Here is a 13462-nt window from a genome sequence, read left to right as displayed (position 1 = left end):
GAATATCAAGATTTATCCTTTTTAAACATTATATCTTTTTACTATTGATGCTGCATAGGCAGCATCAATACTAAAGAAAGAGCGAGAGAATTTCCCTGACGTGAAATTCTTCCGTGCATGCTCAGAAACATTCGCTGGATTCTGGCTTTTGACACACAGCGACGGATCCTGCGTTCATAGGCTTACATTATAGCTAATGACGGATGGTGCAGGATCAGTTGCTGTGCGATTTTCCGACGTGCACAAAAAAAAGTATCTATGTGCGTTGTCTCCACCTGAAGGACAGCAATTTTCAGACGGATCCAGTGCACAACGGATGAAACGGATGGCCATCCGTCACAATCCGTCGCTAATACAAGTCTATGAGAAAAAAACGGATCCAGCAGAAACATTTGCTGGATCCGTTTTTTTCACTAAACGACGCATTGTAACGGAAAGAGAAAGACGGAAGTGTGAAAGAGGCTTTACAGTGCAACACATGCAGAGATTACCACGGCCCCGCAGGTGTGGGGACGCGAACATATTATTCGAACATGCCGAAGACGCTCAGATATCACCTTATCTGTGCACGCTCACTCATCACTAATAAGAATCCCTTAAAATGTAATTTTATTAGAAATAAATTAAATTACAAGAACTACACACCCCCAACAAAACCACACTGAACTAAAATTAGGGTAAGGCTGTGTTCACACTTCACGTATTTCAGCTTTTTTAATGCAAATTTTCACCAGCGTTCTACAGTACCAGCAAAGTCTGAGATTTTAGAAATCTCATGCACACAGTTTATTTTTTTGCATTCAGCATTTTGTAAAAAACCTTGGGTTTTGCAGAATGCACCATGTCACTTTCAGCTTTTTTTTTTTTTTTTTTAAGTGTATTTCACCAATGGCAATGGATGGCGCAAAAACCGCAGAAAAACACGCAAGTATCAGTTTTTGGTGCCAAAACCTGGTGAAGTTGTATCAGTTTTTTTTTCTTTTTGTTTGCACTAAAGGTTATGAGCATGCACAAGAGACAAATGTACCATGATAAAAATGCTGAGAAAAAAAAAACGCAACAAAAACTAAACAAAACCTGTTTTGCAGGTTTTGACTGGGGAAAAAAAAGTATCAAAAACGCAACTTGTGAACATAGCCTTACACTTTCTACATATTTCAAATCTATATACACATACCCTCTAAGAAATGAGGCCCCAAAAGTATAAGGGGCTGATGTTCCCTAATTTATCCCTAGATCAGCCTCCATAAACCACTTGTCTGTCTGCGGAGGTTGGCACCCTAATGAATCAATGACGCCCCCGCTCCTCGTTGACTGTCCTTGGATCCCTAAGATCCCCTAACAGTATTATTGAGTAACCTGGCACAAAGGAATTACATAAAGAAGGTGTTAAACACCCAAACCGTCTGTAAGAGTACCCTAAGGGCTCATTTCCACTTGGGAGAAAAACGGAAGAGTGCAATCCGATGAAAAAAATCGGATTGCACTCGTACCAATGTTATTTAATGGGTGACATCTCATCTGCGATTTTTTTTCTCAGCTGAAATTGGACTGAGAAAAAAATCGCAGCATGCTGCGTATTGCTGTGATTCTCGGATAAGACTCGCCAATGTAAGTCAATGGGTGCGAGAAAAAAAAATCGCACAGCACTCGGACCATGCGATTTTTACGCATCGGTGTCTTTTGAAAAGCCGGCAATTCACTGACATGTTAGAATAGAATAGATAAAATAAACGTCTACACATAGTATAGGTAGATATATATGTATATGTAATATATATAATGTCAGTGACACGTGTGTGTGTATATATGTGTATGTGTGTATATATATATATATATAATATATAAAGCTGTATGTGTGTGTGTGTGTGTGTATGTCCGGGATTGGCATCTGCACCGTCGCAGCTACAGCCACAAAATTTTGCACAGTCACACGTCTGGACCCTGAAAGCGTCATAGGTAGTGTTGAGCGATACCTTCCGATATCGGAAAGTATCGGTATCGGTTTGGATCGGCCGATATTCAAAAAATATCGGATATCGCCGATACCGATACCCGATCCCAATGCAAGTCAATGGGACCAAAATATCGGAATTAAAATAAACCCTTTCTTTCCTTGTAGGTTCATTCTACCTGAAGGAAAACAACTAAGAATAATGTAGGATGTATGGGGGAGGTGGCGGAGACATTAAAGGCAATGAGGATTAGTCCAATCAAATAGAATAGCATGTTTTTTTTTTTTTTTTAAAGAAGTTCGGATTGAAAAAGATATTGAGTATGTAAATTTTTTTTATTTTGTCAGATATTGATGTTTCACTATTCCACGCCCTTCCCCTTCTTTTTTTTCTTTTTTTTTTTTTTCTTTTCCCACACTTTCATCTTCATCATCATCAGCATCCTTGACATCAACTTCTTCACCTTATTCATCTTCTTCTTCATCTTCTACCTATTTTTTTTTTTATTACATTCTTCATATTCATTTTCTTCAACTATTATTATTCTTCCTATTCTACATATTCTTTTTATTCCACTGTTATTATTCTTCCTATTCTACTTCTTCATCATATTCTCATTTGTGACAGGCATTCCCGTAGTTGTTATCTATAAAAGTTGGAAGATTACACCTTCCGTTCTGCCAGTCACAAAAGTTACATTTGTCCGCGTTCAGTTTGGCCTGCAGCATCAGGCTTTATCCAGGGGCACCACGAGGAGGAACGGACTCACCCCCATACACTGCTTAGTCTTCTTCTGCATATAATTTAGATAATATCTTTTGCTCTGATATTAAGTCTTATGCTTAATGTTCTTCTGCTCTTTGTTCTGCAGCCTCTTGTTCTTCTGCTTCTCGGTCTTCCATGTTGTCGTCTCCAGGGTCTTCGTCTCCAGTGTCGTCATCTCCGCCGTCGTCGTCTCAGCCGTCGTCGTCTCCGCCGTCGTCGTCGTCGTCGTCATCGGGGTGGTCTTCCGGGTCGTCGTCATCGGGGTGGTCTTCCGGGTTGTCGACGTTAGGGTCTTCAACTTGGAAATGTAGCAGAAGGTACAAGAAGGCTGAGAAAATGCCAAGAACCAGCTGATGGAACTGGAACTCGGATGGCTACCCGAAGGTTCAAGAGCCTATGGAACTACCGAGGACCAGCTGACGTTACTGGAACCCGGTTACTAAGCAGGAGGTACCCGTGCTAAAAAGCACTACCAAGGACCGCCTGACGTTGGCGGAACTCGGATACCCAGAAGGAGGCACCTAAGCCAAAGGCTCTGCCCGGAACCAGATGACGTTACTGGAACCAGGATGGGGAGCAGAAGGTACAAGAGCAAAAGACACTGCCGAGAACCAGCTGACGGTACTGGAACCCGGATGGGTAGCCGAATGTCCAAGAGCCAATGGAACTACCAAGGACCAGCTGACGTTACTGGAACCCGGTTACTAAGCAGGAGGTACCCGTGCCTGAAAGCACTACCAAGGACCACCTGACATTGGTGGAACTTGGATACCCAGAAGGAGGCACCTAAGCCAAAGGCTCTGCCCGGAACCAGCTGACGGTACTGGAACCAGGATGGGGAGCAGAAGGTACAAGAGCAAAAGACACTGCCGAGAACCAGCTGACGGTGCTGGAACCAGGTGGTGGACCCGAAGGCCCACAGGAGAGGAGAGAACAGCTAGGCCGCGAGGCAGCCGCAGTTACCGAACCCCAACAGTCCTACAGGGGGAGCTGGGCCTACTGGCACTACAGAACCAGCCTTGACTACCAGTTCACGCAGCCCACATAGGAAGCTCCTAAACTGGAGGCACCCTGGAGTTGGCTAACTCGACCGCCCCACGACGGGGCAAGCATAGGCGTCTCAGTGAAGTTGACACAACCCGGAAACAGCTGACGGTGCTGAAACCAGGCTTGGCACGAGGGAGTACCTGTGACAAGAACACTGCCGAGAACCAGCTGGCGGTGCTGGAACCCGGATGCGTTGCCCCAGTGTGCAAGAGCCAATGGCACGACCGAGGACCAGCTGACGGTGCTGGAACCCGGTTACTAAGCTGTAGGTGCCCGCGCTTAAAAGCACTACCAAGGACCGCCTGGCGTTGGCGGAACTCGGATACCCAGGAGGAGGCACCTAAGCCAAAGGCTCGGCCCGGAACCAGCTGACGGTGCTGGAACCAGGTGGTGGACCCCAAGGCCCACAGGAGAGGAGAGAACAGCTAGGCCGCGAGGCAGCCGCAGTTACCGAACCCCAACAGTCCTACAGGGGGAGCTGGGCCTACTGGCACTACAGAACCAGCCTTGACTACCAGTTCACGCAGCCCACATAGGAAGCTCCTAAACTGGAGGCACCCTGGAGTTGGCTAACTCGACCGCCCCACGACGGGGCAAGCATAGGCGTCTCAGTGAAGTTGACACAACCCGGAAACAGCTGACGGTGCTGAAACCAGGCTTGGCACGAGGGAGTACCTGTGACAAGAACACTGCCGAGAACCAGCTGGCGGTGCTGGAACCCGGATGCGTTGCCCCAGTGTGCAAGAGCCAATGGCACGACCGAGGACCAGCTGACGGTGCTGGAACCCGGTTACTAAGCTGTAGGTGCCCGCGCTTAAAAGCACTACCAAGGACCGCCTGGCGTTGGCGGAACTCGGATACCCAGGAGGAGGCACCTTAGCCAAAGGCTCGGCCCGGAACCAGCTGACGGTGCTGGAACCAGGTGGTGGACCCGAAGGCCCACAGGAGAGGAGAGAACAGCTAGGCCGCGAGGCAGCCGCAGTTACCGAACCCCAACAGTCCTACAGGGGGAGCTGGGCCTACTGGCACTACAGAACCAGCCTTGACTACCAGTTCACGCAGCCCACATAGGAAGCTCCTAAACTGGAGGCACCCTGGAGTTGGCTAACTCGACCGCCCCACGACGGGGCAAGCATAGGCGTCTCAGTGAAGTTGACACAACCCGGAAACAGCTGACGGTGCTGAAACCAGGCTTGGCACGAGGGAGTACCTGTGACAAGAACACTGCCGAGAACCAGCTGGCGGTGCTGGAACCCGGATGCGTTGCCCCAGTGTGCAAGAGCCAATGGCACGACCGAGGACCAGCTGACGGTGCTGGAACCCGGTTACTAAGCTGTAGGTGCCCGCGCTTAAAAGCACTACCAAGGACCGCCTGGCGTTGGCGGAACTCGGATACCCAGGAGGAGGCACCTTAGCCAAAGGCTCGGCCCGGAACCAGCTGACGGTGCTGGAACCAGGTGGTGGACCCGAAGGCCCACAGGAGAGGAGAGAACAGCTAGGCCGCGAGGCAGCCGCAGTTACCGAACCCCAACAGTCCTACAGGGGGAGCTGGGCCTACTGGCACTACAGAACCAGCCTTGACTACCAGTTCACGCAGCCCACATAGGAAGCTCCTAAACTGGAGGCACCCTGGAGTTGGCTAACTCGACCGCCCCACGACGGGGCAAGCATAGGCGTCTCAGTGAAGTTGACACAACCCGGAAACAGCTGACGGTGCTGAAACCAGGCTTGGCACGAGGGAGTACCTGTGACAAGAACACTGCCGAGAACCAGCTGGCGGTGCTGGAACCCGGATGCGTTGCCCCAGTGTGCAAGAGCCAATGGCACGACCGAGGACCAGCTGACGGTGCTGGAACCCGGTTACTAAGCTGTAGGTGCCCGCGCTTAAAAGCACTACCAAGGACCGCCTGGCGTTGGCGGAACTCGGATACCCAGGAGGAGGCACCTTAGCCAAAGGCTCGGCCCGGAACCAGCTGACGGTGCTGGAACCAGGTGGTGGACCCCAAGGCCCACAGGAGAGGAGAGAACAGCTAGGCCGCGAGGCAGCCGCAGTTACCGAACCCCAACAGTCCTACAGGGGGAGCTGGGCCTACTGGCACTACAGAACCAGCCTTGACTACCAGTTCACGCAGCCCACATAGGAAGCTCCTAAACTGGAGGCACCCTGGAGTTGGCTAACTCGACCGCCCCACGACGGGGCAAGCATAGGCGTCTCAGTGAAGTTGACACAACCCGGAAACAGCTGACGGTGCTGAAACCAGGCTTGGCACGAGGGAGTACCTGTGACAAGAACACTGCCGAGAACCAGCTGGCGGTGCTGGAACCCGGATGCGTTGCCTTGCCTATTAAAGATTGTCTTCCTAGAGCCCCAACTAGCGGTGTTGGAGCAAAGGGTAAGCAGGGGGAGATGAGTGTAGGCCGAAGCCTGCACTGGAGGCAGCTTTGTGTCTGCGTTGCGTTTGCAGGACACTTTGCCGGCTACACACTGGGGGAACAGCTGGCGTTGCTGAACCCCACTAACACAATGGCGTGTGTTTTTATCTGTGCAGCTAGCACTTGCGGGCAAAAACTTGCGATGTTAGAGCCCGTGTTGAAGCAGGAGGAGGAGGAGAGGAGCAGAGTGTAGGCCGAAGCCTAGTTGAACCAATTTCAAAGGAAACCTTTAACCCCCCCCTCAGGTGTTACAAAGTACAAGAGACACACCTTGTGCAGTATTAATGCTGCACAAGTGAAAGGTTGCTCTATTTCATTCTACTTGCACACGCTGAATGAAAGACATACACAATTTACCCCATTCTACAGTAAAACTGTAGTGGATGCGTGACTTGGTTTTTTGATGAGACGCAGCACAGGTGTCCAAAATAACGCCTTGGTGCTTGGCGCAGCTTCCTGAGCGTTGTTATTTGCTGTACAGGAGTCTGCGCTCTTGTGTTATCCCTTGGCAATGCCCTGTTAGCGCTGCCCATCTTATGACCTCATTTCATGTTGGCCGGTGCGGTTAACGATGGCCATAAATCCCAGACCCACAGTGGCTTTTCCTAAAGTCACACTGCGGTGCTGGGATTCGTGGCCTTGAGCAGTAAATATTTTGGCCGCTCACACACGTCCTTACACCTGCTTCAGACTGGGCGGCCTCTGCTGATCCCTTCTCGCATGCCGCGGCCATGAGGCTGCACAGTCTGAAGAAGGCGGAAGGAGATGAGTTAAGACAGGCGAAGATATGCACTGCTCGTGCCCATCAATCACACCCTCGCAGTCAAAATAATTAAGACAACGAGGAGCATTTTATTCAGGCAGGGCGGACGAACAGGCGCAAGTAGCCAACCAATGATGTCAGAAGACGGGAAGCGCTACCAAGGGGGGTGCTGCGTATCATTAGAAAGGAAAGTCACACCTCAGGGACAGTGGAATGGTCTCAAAGAGACACATTTTGTACGTGTTGAGTTCCACGTGGGCAAGGAGAAAACGTCAGCCACCTTGTACAAATGCAGCAGTACTGCTGTACAAGGTGGCTGTTATACATAGAAACACCTGGGGGGGTGGGGGGCAGGCTCCCTTCAATTTCAGTTCATGTTCCTGCGTGGCGTTTGCAGGTCACGTTGCAAGCTACACAGCAGGGGAACAGCTGGCGTTGCTGAACCCCACTGACACATTGACTGGTGTTTTTCTCTGTGCAGATTGCATGTCCGGGCAAAAACTAGCGGTGTTAGAGCCCAGGGTCAGCAGGAGGAGGAGGAGAGGAGCAAAGTGTAGGCCGAAGCCTGCACTGGTGGCAGCTTTTGGTCGGTTGTGCCAGCGTGGCTTGTGCTGGACACGATGCCGGCTACACAGCGGGGGAACAGCTGGCGGTGCTGAACCACACTAACACATTGGCTGGTGTTTTTCTCTGTGCAGCTAGCATGTCCGGGCAGAAACTGGCGTTGTTTGAGCCCAGGGTCAGCAGGAGGAGGAGAGGAGCAAAGTGTAGGCCGAAGCCTGCACTGGTGGCAGCTTTTGTTCTGTTGTGCCAGCGTGGCTTGTGCTGGACACGTTGCCGACTACACAGCAGGGGAACAGCTGGCGGTGCTGAACCCCACTAACACATTGGCTGGTGTTTTTCTCTGTGCAGCTAGCATTTCCGGGCAAAAACTAGCGGTGTTTGAGCCCAGGGTCAGCAGGAGGAGTAGAGGAGCAGAGTGTAGGCCGAAGCCTAGTTGAACCAATTTCAAAGGTTACCTTTAACCCCCCCCTCAGGTGTTGCAAGGTACAAGAGCCACACCTTGAACAGCATTAATGATGCACAAGTCAAAGGTTGCTCTATTTAATTTTGCTCCTTGCACACGCTGAATTAAACACGTACACTATTTAGCCCATTATACTGTCAAACAGTTGTGGAGGCGTGACTTGTCTTTTTAACGAGACGCAGCACAGGTGTCAAAATTTGCACCTAGGTACTGGGCGCAGATTCCTGAGCGTTGTTATTTGCTGTACAGGAGTCTGCGCTCTTGTGTTATCCCTTGGCAATACCCTGTTAGTGCAGGCCGTCTCATGACCTCATTTCATGTTGGCCGGTGCGGTTAACGATGGCCATAAATCCCAGACCCACAGTGGCTTTTCCTAAAGTCACACTGCGGTGCTGGGATTCGTGGCCTTGTGCAGTAAATATGTTCGCCGCTCACACATGTCCTTACACCTGCTTCAGACTGGGCGGCCTCAGCTGATCCCTTATCGCATGCCGCGGCCATGAGGCCGCACAGTCAGAAGAAGGCGGAAGGAGGGGAGTGAAAACAGGGGAACATATGCACTGCTCGTGCCCATCAATCACACCCTCGCAGTCAAAATATATGAGACAACGGGGGGCGTTGTGTCGGGCAGGGGGGACGCACAGGCACAGCCAGCCAACCAATGATGTCAGGAGACGGGCAGCGCTAACAATGGGGGTGCTGCGTGTCATTACAAAGGAAAGTCACACCTCAGGGACATTGTAATGGTCTCTAATGAGACACATTTTTTACGTGTTGAGTTCCACGTGGGCAAGGAGAAAAAGTCAGCCACCTCGTACAAATGCAGCAGTACTGCTGTACAAGGTGGCTGATATACATAGAAACACCTGTGGGTGGGGGGCAGGCTCCCTTCAATTTCAGTTCATGTGCCTGCGTGGCGTTTGCAGGTCACGTTGCAAGCTGCACAGCAGGGGAACAGCTGGCGGTGCTGAACCCCACTAACACATTGGCTGGTGTTTTTCTCTGTGCAGCTAGCATGTCCGGGCAGAAACTGGCGTTGTTTGAGCCCAGGGTCAGCAGGAGGAGGAGAGGAGCAAAGTGTAGGCCGAAGCCTGCACTGGTGGCAGCTTTTGTTCTGTTGTGCCAGCGTGGCTTGTGCTGGACACGTTGCCGACTACACAGCAGGGGAACAGCTGGCGGTGCTGAACCCCACTAACACATTGGCTGGTGTTTTTCTCTGTGCAGCTAGCATTTCCGGGCAAAAACTAGCGGTGTTTGAGCCCAGGGTCAGCAGGAGGAGTAGAGGAGCAGAGTGTTGGCCAAAGCCTAGTTGAACCAATTTCAAAGGTTACCTTTAACCCCCCCCTCAGGTGTTGCAAGGTACAAGAGCCACACCTTGAACAGCATTATTGATGCACAAGTCAAAGGTTGCTCTATTTAATTTTGCTCCTTGCACACGCTGAATTAAACACGTACACTATTTAGCCCATTATACTGTCAAACAGTAGTGGAGGCGTGACTACTAGTCTTTTTAAGGAGACGCAGCACAGGTGTACAAATTTACACCTAGGTGCTGTGCGCAGATTCCTTACCGTTGTTATTTCCAGTACAGGAAACTGCGCTCTTGTGTTATCCCTTGGCAATACCCTGTTAGTGCAGGCCGTCTCATGACCTCATTTCATGTTGGCCGGTGCGGTTAACGATGGCCATAAATCCCAGACCCACAGTGGCTTTTCCTAAAGTCACACTGCGGTGCTGGGATTCGTGGCCTTGTGCAGTAAATATGTTCGCCGCTCACACATGTCCTTACACCTGCTTCAGACTGGGCGGCCTCAGCTGATCCCTTATCGCATGCCGCGGCCATGAGGCCGCACAGTCAGAAGAAGGCGGAAGGAGGGGAGTGAAAACAGGGGAACATATGCACTGCTCGTGCCCATCAATCACACCCTCGCAGTCAAAATATATGAGACAACGGGGGGCGTTGTGTCGGGCAGGGGGGACGCACAGGCACAGCCAGCCAACCAATGATGTCAGGAGACGGGCAGCGCTAACAATGGGGGTGCTGCGTGTCATTAAAAAGGAAAGTCACACCTCAGGGACATTGTAATGGTCTCTAATGAGACACATTTTGTACTTGTTGAGTTCCACGTGTGCAAGGAGAAAAAGTCAGCCACCTTGTCCAAATGCAGCAGTACTGCTGTACAAGGTGGCTGTTATACATAGAAACACCTGGGGGGGTGGGGGGCAGGCTCCCTTCAATTTCAGTTCATGTGCCTGCGTGGCGTTTGCAGGTCACGTTGCAAGCTACACAGCAGGGGAACAGCTGGCGTTGCTGAACCCCACTGACACATTGACTGGTGTTTTTCTCTGTGCAGATTGCATGTCCGGGCAAAAACTAGCGGTGTTAGAGCCCAGGGTCAGCAGGAGGAGGAGGAGAGGAGCAAAGTGTAGGCCGAAGCCTGCACTGGTGGCAGCTTTTGGTCGGTTGTGCCAGCGTGGCTTGTGCTGGACACGATGCCGGCTACACAGCGGGGGAACAGCTGGCGGTGCTGAACCACACTAACACATTGGCTGGTGTTTTTCTCTGTGCAGCTAGCATGTCCGGGCAGAAACTGGCGTTGTTTGAGCCCAGGGTCAGCAGGAGGAGGAGAGGAGCAAAGTGTAGGCCGAAGCCTGCACTGGTGGCAGCTTTTGGTCGGTTGTGCCAGCGTGGCTTGTGCTGGACACGTTGCCGACTACACAGCAGGGGAACAGCTGGCGGTGCTGAACCCCACTAACACATTGGCTGGTGTTTTTCTCTGTGCAGCTAGCATTTCCGGGCAAAAACTAGCGGTGTTTGAGCCCAGGGTCAGCAGGAGGAGGAGAGGAGCAGAGTGTAGGCCGAAGCCTAGTTGAACCAATTTCAAAGGTTACCTTTAACCCCCCCCTCAGGTGTTGCAAGGTACAAGAGCCACACCTTGAACAGCATTAATGATGCACAAGTCAAAGGTTGCTCTATTTAATTTTGCTCCTTGCACACGCTGAATTAAACACGTACACTATTTAGCCCATTATACTGTCAAACAGTTGTGGAGGCGTGACTTGTCTTTTTAACGAGACGCAGCACAGGTGTCAAAATTTGCACCTAGGTACTGGGCGCAGATTCCTGAGCGTTGTTATTTGCTGTACAGGAGTCTGCGCTATTGTGATCCCTTGGCCATGCGCTGTGAGCGCTTCCTGTCTTCTGACCTCATTTCATGTCGGCCGTTGCGGTTAGCGATGGACATGAATCCCAGACCCACAGTGTGTTTTTAAAAAATCACACTGCGGTGCTGGGATTCGTGCCCTGGTGCACTAAATAGGTTTGCCGCTCACACATGTCCTTACACCTGCTTCAGACTGGGCGGCCTCATCTGATCCCTTATCGCCTGCCGCGGCCATGAGGACACCCAGTCTGAAGAAGGCGGAAGGAGATGAGTGAACACAGGCAAACATATGCACTGCACATGCCCATCAATCACACCCTCGCTGTCCAAAAAAATAAGACACCGAGGGCCGTTGTTTCGAGCAGGGGAGATGCACAGGCGCAGCCAGCTAACCAATGATGTCAAAAGACGGGCAGCGCTAACAAGGGTGGTGCTGCGTGTCATTACAAAGGAAAGTCACACCTCAGGGACATTGTAATGGTCTCTAATGAGACACATTTTGTACGTGTTGAGTTCCACGTGGGCAAGGAGAAAAAGTCAGCCACCTCGTACAAATGCAGCAGTACTGCTGTACAAGGTGGCTGATATACATAGAAACACCTGTGGGTGGGGGGCAGGCTCCCTTCAATTTCAGTTCATGTGCCTGCGTGGCGTTTGCAGGTCACGTTGCAAGCTACACAGCAGGGGAACAGCTGGCGTTGCTGAACCCCACTGACACATTGACTGGTGTTTTTCTCTGTGCAGATTGCATGTCCGGGCAAAAACTAGCGGTGTTAGAGCCCAGGGTCAGCAGGAGGAGGAGGAGAGGAGCAAAGTGTAGGCCGAAGCCTGCACTGGTGGCAGCTTTTGGTCGGTTGTGCCAGCGTGGCTTGTGCTGGACACGATGCCGGCTACACAGCGGGGGAACAGCAGGCGGTGCTGAACCCCACTAACACATTGGCTGGTGTTTTTCTCTGTGCAGCTAGCATGTCCGGGCAGAAACTGGCGTTGTTTGAGCCCAGGGTCAGCAGGAGGAGGAGAGGAGCAAAGTGTAGGCCGAAGCCTGCACTGGTGGCAGCTTTTGGTCGGTTGTGCCAGCGTGGCTTGTGCTGGACACGTTGCCGACTACACAGCAGGGGAACAGCTGGCGGTGCTGAACCCCACTAACACATTGGCTGGTGTTTTTCTCTGTGCAGCTAGCATTTCCGGGCAAAAACTAGCGGTGTTTGAGCCCAGGGTCAGCAGGAGGAGGAGAGGAGCAGAGTGTAGGCCGAAGCCTAGTTGAACCAATTTCAAAGGTTACCTTTAACCCCCCCCTCAGGTGTTGCAAGGTACAAGAGCCACACCTTGAACAGCATTAATGATGCACAAGTCAAAGGTTGCTCTATTTAATTTTGCTCCTTGCACACGCTGAATTAAACACGTACACTATTTAGCCCATTATACTGTCAAACAGTTGTGGAGGCGTGACTTGTCTTTTTAACGAGACGCAGCACAGGTGTCAAAATTTGCACCTAGGTACTGGGCGCAGATTCCTGAGCGTTGTTATTTGCTGTACAGGAGTCTGCGCTATTGTGATCCCTTGGCCATGCGCTGTGAGCGCTTCCTGTCTTCTGACCTCATTTCATGTCGGCCGTTGCGGTTAGCGATGGACATGAATCCCAGACCCACAGTGTGTTTTTAAAAAATCACACTGCGGTGCTGGGATTCGTGCCCTGGTGCACTAAATAGGTTTGCCGCTCACACATGTCCTTACACCTGCTTCAGACTGGGCGGCCTCATCTGATCCCTTATCGCCTGCCGCGGCCATGAGGACACCCAGTCTGAAGAAGGCGGAAGGAGATGAGTGAACACAGGCAAACATATGCACTGCACATGCCCATCAATCACACCCTCGCTGTCCAAAAAAATAAGACACCGAGGGCCGTTGTTTCGAGCAGGGGAGATGCACAGGCGCAGCCAGCTAACCAATGATGTCAAAAGACGGGCAGCGCTAACAAGGGTGGTGCTGCGTGTCATTACAAAGGAAAGTCACACCTCAGGGACATTGTAATGGTCTCTAATGAGACACATTTTGTACGTGTTGAGTTCCACGTGGGCAAGGAGAAAAAGTCAGCCACCTCGTACAAATGCAGCAGTACTGCTGTACAAGGTGGCTGATATACATAGAAACACCTGTGGGTGGGGGGCAGGCTCCCTTCAATTTCAGTTCATGTGCCTGCGTGGCGTTTGCAGGTCACGTTGCAAGCTACACAGCAGGGGAACAGCTGGCGTTGCTGAACCCCACTGACACATTGACTGGTGTTTTTCTCTGTGCAGATTGCATGTC

Source organism: Ranitomeya imitator, chromosome 3 (assembly GCF_032444005.1).
Source record: "Ranitomeya imitator isolate aRanImi1 chromosome 3, aRanImi1.pri, whole genome shotgun sequence".
In the NCBI taxonomy this organism is placed as follows: domain Eukaryota; kingdom Metazoa; phylum Chordata; class Amphibia; order Anura; family Dendrobatidae; genus Ranitomeya; species Ranitomeya imitator.
This window is presented reverse-complemented; position numbering follows the sequence as displayed.